The sequence below is a fragment of the Typopeltis vanoorti genome, chromosome 11 (genome assembly GCF_054136105.1).
Source record: "Typopeltis vanoorti isolate ZY-2024b chromosome 11, IOZ_Tvanoo_1.0, whole genome shotgun sequence".
NCBI lineage: Eukaryota > Metazoa > Arthropoda > Arachnida > Uropygi > Thelyphonidae > Typopeltis > Typopeltis vanoorti.
Genome location: NC_143559.1, coordinates 33,634,315 through 33,651,911, shown reverse-complemented (window position 1 = coordinate 33,651,911; position 17,597 = coordinate 33,634,315). Strand labels below are relative to the sequence as shown.

The 17,597-nt window shown below is 38.2% G+C and overlaps 1 protein-coding gene across 1 annotated transcript in view; it reads right to left on the bottom strand.

Annotated features, from left to right (window-relative positions):
• LOC150101428 (uncharacterized) overlaps positions 1 to 17,597 on the bottom strand; it is a 339,847-nt gene that overhangs the window by 279,193 nt on the left and 43,057 nt on the right. Inside the window, exon 2 of the mRNA XM_090400323.1 lies at positions 15,843 to 15,892. The gene's annotated coding sequence lies outside the window, so the exon portion shown is untranslated. The remainder of the gene's footprint in view (positions 1 to 15,842; positions 15,893 to 17,597) is intronic.

The window sequence follows — 17,597 nt, the reverse complement described above, 5'->3', positions numbered from 1 at the left end:
ATTCTCTGACCAGTGCCTTGCTCACACAGATGTAGACAAAGCAGAAGTTATAGCACACGACTTAGAGGAGCAATGCAGGCTTTCGTATGGAGACCTTGACTTTGACCACATATATAAGATTCACAGCAAGGTCAGACACTCACTCAAACTTCCTATCTCCAGCACTGACCATATTGCACCAACATCACCTGCTGAGTTATATGACATTATTAAAAAATTAAAGAACAAAAATGCTCCTGGGCCAGACGGCATTACTAATCGAGTGATTAAACTTCTGCCCCGAAAAGCAGTAGTGCACCTGACCAGTATAATAAATGCAATTTTAAGAATTCACTATTTTCCTTCCGCCTGGAAACGGGCTGACGTAATTCCTATACATAAGCCAGGCAAAAACCCACACCTACCGCAAAATTATCGTCCAATCAGTCTTATCTCAAATCTGGGTAAGGTTGCAGAGAAGATCATCCTCTCACGACTCCAAACCTTAGTAAATGACCTAAACATCCTCCCTAAAGAACAGTTTGGTTTCAGGCAACACCATAGTACTACCCACAAATCCACGGAATTGTGGAATACATCACCACCAGCTACAACTGGCACCAGTGCACAGGCGCTGTTTTCCTAGACTTATCCAAAGCATTTGACAAAATCTGGCATTTTGGACTTCCGCACAAACTTATCTCAGCCGGTACCTCACTAAAAATGGTTCACTTAATCCATTCATATCTTCAGAATAGAACAATGCAAGTAAAAATCAACGGTTCTACATCCTCCCAGCGCCACATCTTTGCTGGAGTGCCGGGGATCTCTACTGGCTCCATTGCTGTTCTCTATATACATGTCAGACATCCCGCACAATCCGGTGACTTCCATTTTGGCCCTGTATGGGGACGATACAGCAATACTAACCAGATCTCTCAAACCCCATTTAATTACCAAAAAGCTTCAAGAAAACATTCTAAAGCTGGAGGGTGTTCTCCAAGTGGAGATTGGAAGTCAACCCCCACAAAAGCTCAGCCGCTCTTTTCTCAAAAAGGCCAATGTCTCCTGTAGGAGATGTGTTACTATTCAATACTAAAATTCCCTGGCAGACAGAAACAAATTACCTGGGTGTGATTCTCGACAAAAAAGCTATCTTTCAATCAGCACACTAAGTCTTCGTGCACAAAGGCATCTAAAGCCATAGCTCAGATCTATCCGCTAATTAATAGAAATAGCAAGCTCAGCAACAGAGTCAAATTGCAACTATACCTGATGACAATTCGTCCTATAATCACCTATGCTTCTCCGGCCTTGAGCCACACCTCTAATGCTAACATTATCAAAATACAACGAGTAACAGAACAAGTGCTTGAGAATGATTCTGAACGCCCGTTGGTATGTTAGAAACACTCGACTTCATAGAGATACAAATATTCCCTATATTTTCTCTTTTCTACAATCCTTAGCATCCAAGTTTTTCCTAAAGACGTCCACACACCCCAACGATTTGGTTCAGCAACCTACAGCATACGAGGCAACGGACATATTTAAATATAGAAGACCAAAAGCTATATTAGCCTCCTTTAGTGATGCATAATCTCCATGCCCATTCAGGGAGAGCAAACTGCTCGTAAATTTTACCTTCACTGTAACCACAACAGATAGCGGGGAATATGAAAAGCATCTTGCTTCACCCCTAAAGTCATGTCAATTGTCAATTTTCCTCAGTTATAGAAACGTTCAGACTTTCTCAAATTATCGTGAAATAGCTACAAAGCTCATTCACGATAATTTTTCTAATCCTTTCTTAAAGGACTAGAAAAATTGTAAATTATAATATAATATAATATTTTACTTAACCGCCTGCGTCATTCACACGCTACCTAACGGCGGTCTTCCACAAGTCAGCACTTTCCTCACACTCGCTTTGAACAAGGACGCGCTATATTTTTATTTAATTAGTATTTTAGTGTTCCCATACTAGATATTTTTAGTACAGAAGTGGATCCTAATGCCCTACGGTTCTTAAAACTCCAAAGAGAAATAGATATACGATATAGCCTTGAGAGATTTATGAAAAGAAGAAACCATCTCGATAATTTCACAAGAAAGCTGAGACGGTCCAAATTAAGCATTCTTAATTTTTTTTTTATCTTCTGATACTATTTATACTGCGTAATATTACTTTGATTAACGGGAGAAGAGATTAAATCCGATTTACGTAAAATTTGTGAGACGTAACTCTTACGTAGATCGGGGACAGTTTGTATTCTATTATCTAAATATTATATTATATGTTATCTAAATATATTATATGTTATATTATTTAAATATATAATAATTATAACATTATATATTGTATTCCATTATCTAAATGTAATTTTACATTTACATTTATGCATACATTTTAAACAATATAACATTTATTGCGCATGCGTACACAGATGAATTATCATGATCTGATATTCGACACAAAAGACATTATAAATATTATGATTTATAATAGTTCAATTTTATTCCAAAGTGCATAGAAAGTAACAAAACAGTGTATAGGAATTTATGGATTTTGCTTTAAAAATGTGAATTGTGATTTTTTTTTTTTTTTTTTCGTTGTTCGATTGTCCATTTTCTTATTGTCTATCTAATCTAACGTTGGAGAAACTAAATTTTAGTATTTTCGTCTGGATTTTTTTTTTTTTCAATCTTTTACTGCTAACATCACAATAGACGAGTAAAGACGTCTTAAACAGGTGGAAACAGTGGACACATTTGTAGTTACTGCACATTCTTGCAAGTCAGGAGAAAAAAAGAACATTTTAACTGCATTTTCACATGTCTAGCACCTAAGAGCTAATGTGTTTTCTCATTTGCACTGTAGCTGACATAAAAGCTATTCAAGACAAGCATTATAACGACGATTTTCTTGTTTTTTTTTCTCCTCACGAACTGGCTATTACCTGTCTGCTCCCAAGACACCTAATAGTTGCTAAAAGCCACGGCAAAGATGCCCTCATGGGTTGCATACGTTTACTGAAGTCAGCTGTCACTACCACTAGTCCGTAGCGTGGCTAGACCGTCACTGTGGCACTAACAAGCAGCGCGTCCCCCCCTCTTTCAGACTTCTATCCCCCCCCCCCCTCTGGTCTCTTTCGCTCCACCGCTAGTCCCATCTGTCAAGGATGACAAGTCTCAAGGTTGGCTGTCAGGCCACTTTGCCTTAGTAGCCATGTTTGGTGGCTTTTGTCGGGGAGTTTGCGTCCCCTTCATTTACTTCACTGATGTCCGGGTGGGAGTGATTTAAACTAGCTTGAGTGAAAGAGGCCCTAATGTGACATAAGCATGTCCATCTCGGGATACGACATTCTCTACTACATTGATGTGATGCTTTTAAAAAAAAAAACTGTCTTGTATCAAATGGGGGAAAGCGCCAACGGGGGGTATGAAACTGAGGGGGAGGATGATTGGTGCCATTTTTATGACTCTTACTCTATAATTTGACAGACAGCAGAAAGCAAATCCTGTAGTATGTGAGCCAGCAATCTAATAAATAAGGCTCGAATTTTTATAGCCCTCTCTTTGAGTGCCAGCACAGTTCTCAGCAGGCTGTCGACTATATCAGGGAGGAGGCAGATACGTTGAATAGTGATAAGTTGAATACGTGAGAAACATCTTAGCACAATTGGAAAGATTAAAAAAGTGAATATACAGGAAACACCATAATTTTAAGTTTTTAAACTCCAAGAAAAGAATATAAGAACAATTAAAAAAAAAAAAAAGATAGAGGCAGGTTTCATTGTTGGGTATTATTGTGTTTAAGGAGAGTGTGTATCTACGGATAGCTGTGATTCCCGACCTATTATGAACCTTCTGTTCCATTTATGAAAGGCGAGAACCATTGAGATAGCGCAGAATGCGTCCAGATAATACACCTGATATTGCTAATTTCCATGTGACATGTCTATTTGCTGTTGACAGTATATACTTGCTCGAACAAAGGTTAATCGACCCTTGTTTCGTATAATGAAGCTACCACAAGTGAGATATATGTACTCCCCCCCCCCCAAGTCGTCAGCATACATCCAAAGCATTCCTTGATGATATAAGCATTTCACAAGTGTGTGTGTTGTACAATCCGGCTTTTGTTATGTACAGAATCCGGAGAATGACAAAATAGCACATTTAGTTTAGAAGTGGGCTGTTTGTGGCAGTTGTTGTTAACTTTGAATGAAGTGGCTGTTGACGTCCTTGATATGAATGGGTATGACTTTGGACATAACGATCATAATCAGGAAACCAGACCGCTTCTACTGAGATAACAATGTCTGAAACTTTACGCAAACAAGCTCCTATTTGTGTGTGTGTGTGTGTGTGTGTGTGTGTGTGTGTGTGTGTGTGTGTGTGTGTGTGTGTGTGTGTGTGTGTGTGTGTGTGTGTGTGTGTGTGATTTTGAAGTGAACGGCAATTTATGGATGCATTCTCTCTTTCAAATATGCATGAAGCAAAATAATCATAAAGATGTCTCAAACTCAAAAATACAACCCACTTGTATGTAGACAAATACATTATCTAGTTAAAAATAAATAAGAATCCAGTATTCTTTTCCGGTGACTGTCCAAGATAGGAATCAACAATGATATCGCTATAGCAACGCAAATCCCATTATATCTACAATCTATTCTCAGTTTTTTGATTTATCAAACCAACAAATAGGGCCATAGATCGCATCTGAAAATACGTTTTCACACACCATCACCGAAATAAAATGTCTCCTAAAACTTTCGTCATGTGATTATCTTCTCAAGTTACTTAGTTTACATTCCCTGTGTTGAGAGCATCCCCGTGTGTTAATTGTAAATGTTTTCTTTGTGTTTCTTATGCTGTTATTTCCATTACTCTGTCTGGCTTTACTTTTCAGTCTGGAGAATAGAGTCTACTCTGTTTCTTGGATGAGAGTATTAGTCTTTATCACGGGCACAGACTAATCCTGAGTTTTCTTACAACAATACGACTACTCGACCATTAAAGTCTGAATACTTATCTAATCAAGTAGATGTTTACACTCCTACCTAGAAATATCTATCAGAATCTCTTTGTCTATCCTACGTATGATGAAAGTGTAGTTTTAAAAGGGTTTCATGAAATATCGATGGGTGAACCATTATTGTAAAGAACAAATACTTATTGATGGCAATATCTTTTTACTACAAATCATTGTAATATCAATGATTGACTGTTGAGGTTACCAGAAAGCAATCAAACGTAGTCATGACACCACAATCAAGTGGACCCATCTTCTACCTGTTAGGGATGAAGACTGCTGACAAAAGAACGGGATCCTGTAGCAACGAACACTCCATATACTATCTATCTCTCACAACCTCCACACGTGACCTAAAACGCGTGCACACAACACTCTCCCTCTCGCGCGCGCATGCACGATCTTGTCAGACTTCCCGCTGCGAAAAGCACCACGAACAGTAGGAGGTGCCTGTTATTAGTAGACTACCATATCACCTTTCCCTGCAGTTAGTCAGTGCTAGTTGCACCAAAGCACGTATCCTTGGCAACGGTTGCAAAAGCTCCGACGAAGTCTAGCTGCCGATATAGCGATACAGGCAGGATGTCACTTCATTTGCTGCATTAGGGCCTTTGAAGAATCCCCAGGAGCTTCAGTACAGTCAATGTATTGTGCGTCAGCCTTTTGTATACTGCCTTTTTCTTCACTCTGAAGTGTGACGGAGACCTTTTTTTTTTCAAAGAACCCACAATCTAATTTAAGAACGGCAGAGGTCCAGAAGCAAAACAACCAAGAAAGAAAGTCAAAATCAAAAGAATTTGTATCTGCCGCAGTTCTTTGTACAAGACGTAAGCCTTTTAGTGACACACAGAATATAGCCAACGAGACAAGAAAGCGCAACTCGGATTTAAACTGAATGGATCTCTCTCTCTTTCTATCTCTCTCTCTCTCCATTAAACTAACTTTACTGCCGTTAAAATAGAATACTTTCTCATTCAAATAAGATTCGCATTTGAAGTCCTCACTGTCCTTTTGAAAACATCGATCTTGTAACCGAACCAAATCGAAGATGCTGAACTCCGATTTCCAAACACAATCCAAGATTCAAAATTCCTCTTAGTTCTTCCTTTACGTTTTTTCTTCATGATTAGCATTCTTATAAATTCTCTGAGGTATTTCATACAGTAATTAGGACAATCCCTTATTTATCTTGATCACAAAAACTCATTATTGTTTGAGGGGCGTAACCCATGGCGATTTGCAGATCCCTCGACGATCAGAGGCTGACATGCCAGTATTAAGTAGATGTAATATCTGGTTCTATTAACCAACAAATCATACCTGCTCGCGTGTTGTGAACGTGCCGTTTATTCCCCCTGTGGCGAAGAGTCAAACATGTGGAAAAATGACCAATCACAGATCCCAGGCGCAGATGGACGGTAGTTAGATGCATTTCTGGTCCTCCTCGCTACAGTAATTACTATGTTCATTATCCTGGCCATTACTAAAAATTTATGCCCATTCCTACACGCAGGATGTCAGCCTGCTGAGCTCACACTAGGCCTATCATCACAACCACGCACCCCGACGAGATATTAGCACCCCACCTCATCCCTAGGCGACCGATGTCCTCACAGCTCAAAAAGATTAATTAGATCTGAGAGGTATAGCGCAAGTAGTAATAATGGCCAGTAAGACAAACAACGTAAATGTCCAGCCCGAAGGGCAGGGTACACATGCCGTTCTTTTGCAATGAGCTGTTCATCAACCAAAAGACTTGTTTTTCTAGGTGTTTTGTAATTACTGGTGTTGTTTACAGCCATTGCGACGTTGTTTACACATTTTACCAATATTGTTGCATTCATATCATAGAAATATATTTGTCGATATTATTTTCCCCAAAATAAATAAAATAAAATATTATTATTACATTCTCCGAAATGCTAAAAGCTCTAGTCATAGCTGGGAAACTGCAATAACCGAACCTTAGTTAAAATTTCATTGGCTACAGCATTGCCATATGTTAAGGTAAATCCGTCTCTGAAAATTCGGACGATCCCTAGGCCACTCAATCGTGGGCGAAAGACCGTCCATCTCAGCGTTGGCTCCACTCAGTGATGGCGTTACACCCACTACCACCACCGAGCAGAACCGCTCATATTCCGAAGAAAAGCATTCACCGACAAAGCCCCTCAACCGGAGAACACTTTCCCCGGAGACTCAAATTGCTCCCTTAAGGCAAACACCTTAAGAGAGCGAATTCAAAACTCTCGAATCTCAGCGCCTCAGGGGGTAACAGCAACAGTCGAACCTCAGTTAAACTTCATTAGCTACAGCATTGCCATCTCTGGTACCTTGGATGTTGTTCCTTTCCAGATTTTTAATCGTCCTTATATCCTTATAAGGACTGGCTTAAAGGGGCGAAGCAAGAATGCTTTTCATCTTCCCCGTTATCTGTAGAGGACAGTGTAGGGATAAGGTGTTATTGAGCTATTAAAGCTCTGATCATGGCAGGAGGGTAACAGCAATAGCCGAACCTCAGTTAGACCTTCATTAGCTACAGCATTGTCATCCATTAACCTCCAAGGGTATTGGATTGAATGAATCAATCACCGCATCTCACGGTCGATTGATTCCCCAGTGGTCCTTATAAGGACTGGCTTAAAGGGGCGAAGCAAGAATGCTTTTCATCTTCCCCGTTATCTGTAGAAGACAGTGTAGGGATAAGGTGTTATTCAGCTATTAAAGCTCTAATCATGGCAGGAGGGTAACAGCAATAGCCGAGCCTCAGTTAGAACTTCATTGGCTACAGCATTGCCATCCGTTACCCTCCAAGGGTATTGGATTGAATGGATCAATCGCCGCATCTCCGGTCCTCCCCAGTGGTAGCGTTGTCTCTTCTAATAGTAGCAATAATATTAATAAAAGTAAAAGGTGTGCTTCTAAAACTTAATATATCAATTCAAAACATTTTGTATTATAAGTCTGTTATGCGTATATTAATTCTAGAAGCAAAAGAGTTAATGAAAATAGTATTAATTAATTATTAATTTCATTACTAAATATTTGTTACTGATATATTGATAACAAATATGATTTCACTTATAATTTTACAACATTTCCATAATCGATCGTAGCGTCCTCTTTCGAATGATATGCTAATACGATTCTTGAGCAGAAGTCAAATTGGTACCTTCAATAATGCTAATATTATTAATAACAATTATTTTATTTTAAAATAAAATAAATTCTGTTTTCCCCCTCTGATGAGTGATAATAATAAATCAAAATATTCTAATAAAACAAATGTATGAACACCGAAATATTAAAATACTCAATTGTTATTATAAATCATTCCAATATAATGGAATTATCTTCGCAACACTCTATAGACCTTATATGGCATTGCGAGATCTTCTATCTATTAATTTTCTGATAGAATAACATGTCTACTACGCAAACAAACATCCTAATTCCGAAAGGCAACTACGACATAATAACACCATTGCCCTCTTTCTTGTGTTTTTTTTTTCTTAACCTAAACAGACAGCTTGTTCTTTCTTTCAAAGGCATTTCTCCTTAGCGCCCTCTATATACTCTGGATCATCCTACTAACGCAATCTTGAAGCTGTAGGCAAGAGGAGAGGAAGAAGAAAAAAAAAATCGATCTGTCATTTTTTTGTCGGCTATCAGGATCGCTAAGAAGGTACAGCCGGAAGAGCCAACAGTAAGATTGTAATGTTAGTAATTTAGCACATTTTCTATCCATCCTGAGACCTGAATATCGACGCCTGTTGTCCGTAAAACAGAGATTGTCTTTTATGTAGACAAAGAAAGTTTAAAGGAATTAATTGCCGTTGTACGTAGATTAACTGTAACAACCGTTAAAATATATCGGAAAAGGTTAAAGGTTAATTGTTTTAAAACTGCTCTTTCGTTGGTATAACTGTACAGCTGGGAGCATTGAACGAAAATATCGACCTAAGACTCTTCTCCTCCCTATTCTCATATTCTTTTACCTCCCCCTCACAGACGGTAGTCGTGTAAAAGATGTGGGAGGCTGCTTTATCTACCGAAGACAGAACCGGTCGTTATATTAGGAGAAAGGTCCAATTCCCCCCCCCCCTTTTTTTATTTCAGTTAAACTTTGCAATTGTCCGTTCAACCATGCAAGGCTAAATTGTCCTTGGAACTTTGGTTTTCATAGAGCGTTTGAATAAATGGGGGTGATTTAATTCAAGTTTTTTGTGAGGATGAACTTTAACTAGAATGACTTAGCCTTTGTCTACAAGCCTATCTTCCCTACTTTAATTAACAGTGAGAATATCTGACTTTTTTTGCAATTAGTTATAGCTGTAATCTGTAAAAATATGTTCCCCTACTCCGGTGTATCAAGTCCTTATATGGAAGGTACACGAAAAAGTTAAAACATGCGTCCATTCAATGCTACTTTTTTTTTTTTTTTTGCTAAAAGGATTCTATTTTCTAGTATAAAGTGAATGAGACGTATATACAACACTAAGTCGAATATAATACTCCGCAATGTCTACAAAAATATTTTTGAGGCGAAAACATCTCCTTTGGATTTTAGGCGACTTCAGAGTCTGGCATCTGTCCAGATTCTTTGGCTACGGATAACTGATAGTAGAAATAGAGAGAAAAATGCAGTGAGAAGGCAACTGCAATCTTTATCGGGGAAGGGTGGGGGTGGAGACGATAATCATAAGTCAATGCGTATCTATACAAAATTTCCTATGATGAAGACAAAACCAGACGACTTTTGCTTCGGAGAGAGAGAGAGAGGGAGGGGGGTGGATGGACAATGCAAAACGGAATCTTCGGTCGGAGTTAAGAAGATGATCGTATGTGGGTGGGTGGAAAGAAGAAAGGTGTTTACATATGACGAAAAGGAAGGTCCCGGTTAAACAAAGACTATAATCATTGAGGACATCATCTGGCAGAAGGGTAAGACAAAGCATTATAAGGGAATAACAAAGGGAAGCTGAGAAGAGACCGGACAAAACGTTGCCGACCTTAATGTCAACAAGGCGAACAAAGCAGCGGTCTGACAGCCGACGGATTCTGTCGGCAGCGGAAGATGGATGACGCATTAAGCTGACATGAAAGACAGGAAGTCAAACCGTACAGGTTTAATTTACAGACATACTCTGAGCTAAACTTCACAACAATGGTAAACGGGGAAAAAATCATAACATTTCTGTGTCTGGCACTAGAGGTCGCTTTTAGAAGACTGGGATGCGAATATAATTTTGATAAAATTGCACTGCTTTGGAAGAGATGTATAATTAGTTTTTATAATAGGACAGTTCCAAGGTTTCTATTCAGATTCTATTCAGAGATGGTAAAATAAATATCTGTGAGAGAACTGGGGAGCGGCACTTTGATCCCTTAAAAAAGAAGTCAAAGGTCACTTAAGGATGAAGGAAAAAAAACAAATATCTGCGGAAGAACTTATGGGTCCGAATGTGGAAAGAAGGTCAAAGTTCATTCCGACCTTTTCTGTAAACGGTCTCTCAAGGTTGAAGGAAAAAACTCAAGGTCCCCAAAGAACTCTTGGATGAGATGTTAGAAGTCAATTAGAAAATGAAATCAGTGACCTTTGACTTCCCTCCCCCTTTTTCTTGGGGTGATCTTTGATATTTTTGCTTTTTTCGCTCTTTTTACGAAGAGAGTGTACTATACAAGATTGCTGAACGAACTTCAACACATTCAAAATCAAAAGGAAACCCGAGTAAACAGGATTATACAACTCAGCCTACAGTACAGCAAAATAAGAAAGTTTAAAATTTAATATCCTTAAAAAAAAGCATATCCATTCAAGTACACGGACTAAAATTTAATATCCTTAATATAGTCCTTAAAAGGGCGAGGCAAGAATGCTTTTCATCTTCCCCGTTATCTGTAGAGGACAGTGTAAGGATAAGGTGTTATTGAGCTATTAAAGCTCTGATCATGGCAGGAGGGTAACAGCAATAGCCGAGCCTCAGTTAGAACTTCATTGGCTACAGCATTGCCAATGATTACCCTCCCTGGGTACCCACTTTAGTCGCCTCGTACGACATGCATGAACTACATTGGTGCTATTCTTATCCCGGCCACCACATGGCGAAGTAAAAGCCAACCAGTTATGATCTTATAAATAATATCAATTAGCTAGAGACCAAAGGATGTATGAAGAATATATCACAATAACTGAACTTCGTAAATTGCTCAGATTTGTAGAGAAAAAAAAGAAATTATAATTTAAATCCCTGTAAAATATTAAGTGTTACTACCAGAAAAAAAAAAGGTTAAAAAAGATTAAATGAAGCTACAAATGACGTGAAGTATATTTACAAGAATTCCCGACACACCATTGATTAATGCACTCATATATAGTCTATATGAACACAAGGGCAGTCCGCGCAACAGGCTGAAAAGTAAAGGCTTTGCTGCATCCACAGCAGTGCATGGAAAACATTAATTATATGGCTCTCAGGTAGGACAGTCGCACGCGCCTTGTAAAGTAAGACAAAGTGTTGCTTGTACCCCTTAGTCACTGGGGGTGAATACTAAAGCACTTCTTAACATGAATATTTAGTGTTAATGTTTCGTTTACTGGAAGGACCCGGGTTTGCTATGTGCCGTCACTACAAATGAAATTGGGGGGAAGCAGAGAGCTCATCTTTCTTCTTTTTCACTATTTCTTAGGCTTCTGTGGCACGGCAGAGAATAAAATAGAAATGTCTGCATCCTAAAACAGCGCTTTTCTAATTCATTACCAAAAATGGCATGTCAGTGGGATGAAGCAGGAGACTCCAAAAATGATCTTCTGCATCTGTTTCTCCAGAATTACTGATATAGCCTCGAAGCAGAAGATTCATGAATGTTGTAGTAGCCAAGGTAGATCGTGAATCATAATTAGATTTCCCCTTTTGTAAGCCCGTAGGCTGATCGTTAATACAGTCCAAGTTTTAATATTCCACTCTGAAGCAGGGTATTTCTTTCAATGAACACAAGGATACTGGAGGAAGTGAGGAACAGATATTTGTATCCAACTACTCATTAACGTTGCTAGAAAGGCCCTGGATTTTTTTTCTAAATCCTATAGCGTAAGATTCGCTTTTTTTCTCTTATCAAAAAAAGGTGAATATTATACAAATAATGTCCTCAGGGTCACATCTTTCAGCCTGATAAAATAAGATACAGTTATCCGGGAACAGCTCTGAATTATGGATATCATTAACATGTCAGCAATATCCATGACTGCCATACAAAACTTAATCAAATCTTGTAAAAAGCTTAAAAAAAAACAGATGCGAGAAAATAGATGAGAATGAAATATTCATCCTTCTACATCCAAAATCTTCATTTGAATACATAACTGTAATATCTTCCTCTAAGCGTTTCTGCACACTCATATATGATGCCTATAAATTAGTTGTCTGTCTAGTTTCTTCCTTAGTGTCATGGATTGAGAGACTTTCATATGCACGCCAAATCTCGGCTTGGTGCATCATTTATATGTATCTAAGCGAGACACTAATTCTTGGCAGGAAAAGCAATTTACTTTACAGCAGTGCATATCATAAGAATTAAATATCTCTTCTTTGTTGGCATCAAGTCAAATATCTAAGCATTACAGGGATGATGACTTTATACGTATACGTACTCACTAAATAACAAAGGCCTGGAGGCAAGCTTGCTTGATTGTTTTTCTTTTAATGCTGTGTGATCTTATTTACTATTGGGTGGATCTCTTTGGATTATTGATGAACATTTTTCCTTGCCTTTTATTCATTATACTTATTCATTTTTTTTAGTTCTATTTAGATGCAATTTAATTCTATAGGTCGTTTTTCTTTATTCTATTCAGTATGCTTTTTTTAAACCCGAGCTTACATTCCTATTGATAGTGTTCCATTTAGCCTTCATACATTTACATCAATTAATTCAACTTTTGTTAATGTTTCCATGTCGGAAAAAAAAAACTGTATTTAATAAAAAAATAAAATAAAATAAAAGCAATTATTGCAACCTCTCTCGTTCATCTGCCTCATTCATATTACGCATATATACTTCTCATTATGTCTTCTTAAATAATTCAGATAAAAAAAAGAAATCCAATCAAGGTTTAAGAATCACACAATGATGTATGCTTCCTAACAAAATTCCGAGATAATTGCATTCAGGAAATGAACCACCGGCATAACAATAAATGACGTCATAATAAAAATCTCTATAATTAAATGGCCGGTGGATCTGATGCTTGCTTCCTGACATAAGAGCGAGTATATATCACTGAAGAGGATGACTTCCGCTTTCTTGACAATATTCTCTCGCTCTTCTAAATGAGCTAAGGGAGGTACTGAGTTTATAAGAATCATTCGCTTGCGTGGCTAAGGAAGCAATGTAGTTGACTACAAGTGGTACTTGATTTTTCAAAGAAATACTTGCAGCGAATTCTCAAGAAAATATTAAAGTAAAAGTTACTTTTTATTTTTTTGATTTCATGTTTTTTTATTTTTAATGCTACATTTTTATAGTAATCTTTATTTGAAATGTGATTTAATCCTAAATATTTTAAAAATAAGCAGGCTTTTTATAAATTTCATCTTTATTCAAATACACCTCTTGTTTTTTCTGTTGATTTGCTAATAAATGAAAAATTTTTCAAGGGATTATGTGCTGCCAATTTTTTTTTTTTTGTAATTATACATACCAGTTTTTTCTTCTCTTTTTGTGCCTATTTTTCTTTCTCTTCGATTTACCTACATTTCTCTTCTTTTCTGTATCTAACTATCCACAAGGGAGGAGTAAAATAGTTCATAATTTAGGCCCGTTATTCCCTCACTAATTACAGTTGTTTCTAGCCAGAAATACTTGTGAAAAGATGTTCCACAGAACACGAACATTTGTTGTGATAATGGTTTTTTAATGTATGCCATTAGCAAAATTTATTAGTTTTTCTGATGTGATGTAGACAAGACGAAAAATACTCACGTTAACATAGTACAGACAACAGACACCCCTTCACGTACGACTTGCCATTAAATAATTCTGAAGCACTTAAACAAATGAAAGAGAGAACCTATTTAAGAGAATATTCTCTTCAAAAAGATGGTATTATTTTTACCGAAGAATTGCAATTGTCTGTATCTGGAAGCGTTACGGTTTATTTAAACTTATAAGTACGTACGATGTTAGAAGTGTTGTATAATCTTTCTAAATTTTTCTCCCCCTTAACGGTGCACTCCGTCAAGGAAGAAAAAAGGAAGCCAATCTCCAGTTAGAGATAATGGTAATAAACTTTGCAACAAAGCCAAAACTTCCTCAGCAATCGTCCGTAGACAATTAATATTCGGTAGTCTCATTGCTTCCCCCTTTTATCTGTTCTTTATCCAAGCATGGTTGCACTCTCCAACACATGTTAAAATTCGTGTGGTAAACCTACAGAGACTGTCAAAAAGAACTTTGTATTCTGGGAAATAAATGATTTATAGCGATAATGGATCACAGATGGCGCTATTATCAAGTTTTACTTTGTTGTGAAAACTACCCAATAGAAGCCATAAATCATAAATCTTGGTAGATAGTTCATCTAGCGACACGGGAGGATATTTTATTTCTTCAGTCGAGAAAAGGAGATAAATAGAACCCCAAGAACAAAAGTGTGAACAAAAATAAGCGCCCTCTGGAGTTCAAGATGATATCTGTGTGTCGAATGAAATGGGGTCTTGTAAAGGAGGAAGATAGAGGCCGCGCTGGTTACACACCATTGCCTTGGTGGTGGCTAATCACTCCCTGTGTCCCATCTACTCTTCGAAGAAGAACCAGATAATGGATACATTTTTAGATCTTGTCTTGGCGACATTTTCTCTCTCCTTTAAGTATAATCATCTGTTTGCACACAAGGAGATAGATTGTCAGGGTAGTTATGTGGGGCAGAAACACCCCACAAGACAATACAATAATTTAAATAGAATATAAGACATTTTTAAAGTCCAATTAAAATATTGTATTGTTAGGAAAATTAAAATGGCTTCCACAGTTGGAAGCCATCTCGACAGCTGTTCTTTGTCGAAAAACTTCCAATGAAAACAGTCTCTTGGAGAAGTACGGGCGACCTCTTGTCTTTCGTACTCCAGGCAATGTCCGTAGAGGAAGGAAGGCATCCAATTACTGCAGTCATAATTCTGGATTTCTGGAATGGAAAGCCTCAGGTTGTACTGCGAGACCTATAATTGTTCCCTCGTGAGATTATAGTGTCCTCTAAAAGGGGTGGGGTTGGCCGGTGCAATGCCGGCTCTTTTAAAACTCACCCCACCTGCCTTATACGAGAAATCAAACGCTAGCTATCTTTGTAGTGTAACTCGACAGATCGTAATCTTGCAAGAGGACAAAAATGGCTTCTTTGCAGGATCCTGGTAAAAGGCAATCGTTTACAGTTGTCACTAATTGCAACTGGGAAAGATGACTTGACTAATGGGGTTTCTTCCCTCCACATTCCAATAAAGGTGCGGTGGGTTATGAGAATAAATATATATTGCACTACATTCGGAGAAATAAGTGATGAGCTTATCTTTTTGTAGAGACAAAAAAAAAAAACAATACTAGTCAGTCCTAGTGATCAAAAACCGTAGGTCTTTTGGGTCAAAAAAAGTATTTTTTTTTCAAGAAATTTTGCCGTTTGATGGTAATAGTTTTTACCGTGTGTAACATTAAGTCCATAACTTTGTAAAACAATTTTTTTGCTCTTGAATTTATAAATCACCCAAACATAAATTCCATACTATAGTCCAATGATTACAGTAAAAAGTAGAATTTATAAATTAAAACTCACCGGAAGTAGCAGTTTAAATTGATTTGGTCCATTAACAAGCCCTGCTGTGTCTGAAAGAAAATTAACAATACTTCATGACAAATATTAGAATCAATAAAGAATGATATTCAGATTCGCTTTTAAATGCTGTTGGCAAGTACTAAGCTGTGGTAGAGAGTGTGGGGGGCGACACGAAAGCACAGTGAAGTCACATGTCATACTGTGTATTTATAGTATATGTAAAACCCAACTGACTTTTGCAAACTCCAGAAGAAAAAAGAAGGATACAAAACTGATACTCTCTCTCTCTCTCTGTATGTTAAATAGTTGGAGTTTTTTACGAAGATATAAGGGAGTTTAAATCCCTTCTTTTGTTTCAAATTTCAAGAGGGATTTGAAATCAAGTCGTTTCACTCTAAGCACACTCTTTTCCTCTCGAACGTAGACAAAGGGCTTGAATCATTCTGGGGTGGAAATATTTATCATCCAGAGACTGAACTACATCGTGGGGTAGGGGGGGATCATTTCATGCACTACAAGTATTGATGATTAAGTAGAAAAGTACTGTTGAAAGAACCTAAGCGTGAACACATCAATTATCCACGAATAACTAGTCTACAAAGAGAGGGGAAACGATAGAAGCAGATCACGACAACTATTGGTCCAATAGAGCATATAGACGATAGAAGCAAAGAACAAGCCATCTTTAATAGATACAACTAGGAATACCTCCCTGACACACGTGTGCAATCTCGAGTTTGGTCTCACAGAACAAATCAATCAATAACCTATTTGCCTTCTCGTATAACAGCTTCAATGCGACTCGCTGGTAGCAATATCATCTCATCGGTCTTATTGCAAGCTTTTCGTCTGCCAAACAAACACCTCCCCAAGTAATTCTCAGTGCAGTAGACCGCAGCATTCTCCCTTCCACTCAACCAAATCCCCCGCGCCAATAGTTCCCCTTGGCTGCATCGTTTTTGTAGTGACATCATTAATCCCAACCAGCCGGCTTGCCGGGTGGGGATGATTAGATCCTCGTGCCAAACGCCGACTACATCACAGTCAACCTCGGTCAAGAAGACGTCTCATTAAGACACACTCGTGTACTTCGCTACCGCACCCACCCATCCCTCCCACCATCCCAAGCAAACCCCCCCCCCCCGGTGCGAATGGCGCAAATGGACGTGACAGGTGACTTGTCCCTACGCAACACCGTCGGGTTTCGACCGATCGTAGCGTGGACGAAACAGACCGAGAGGGGGGGGCGAACTGTTGGATAGGGAGGGAAGTAAACAATAGACACGTTCCTTAGAAGCAAGTCGACCATAAAATCTGAGGAAAACGATCGGTCCAGCCCACAAAACACCGTAATTGAAGCATCTGGTCACATAACAAGACTCTCGCCACGGAGTGCAGAGCTAAGTGGGTTAGTATCGATCTTTTGCCATTCGCCGAAAATCACGACCGCTCCGCGCTTTAACAGACTCCGGATGATTATTTCATTTTTTTTTTTTAAAGATAAATATTAACTGGAAGTGCAGTGGGAGTAGAAGTGAATGGAATCCAGAAAGTGTTGGATGATCCTGAAAATCGAAAATCCCATCCCTTATAGATGAGATTTCTGATTCGTGTTTGGGGGGGGGGGATGTAAGGGGGCTGTCGCAAAGCAAAGAAAAATCCTAGTTCAGTTAAACGAAACCAAAAACGCTTCTTTCTATCTTGGTCAACAGTAATGACTGATCAAACAATTAGAAACCTGCCTAATTTTTCAAT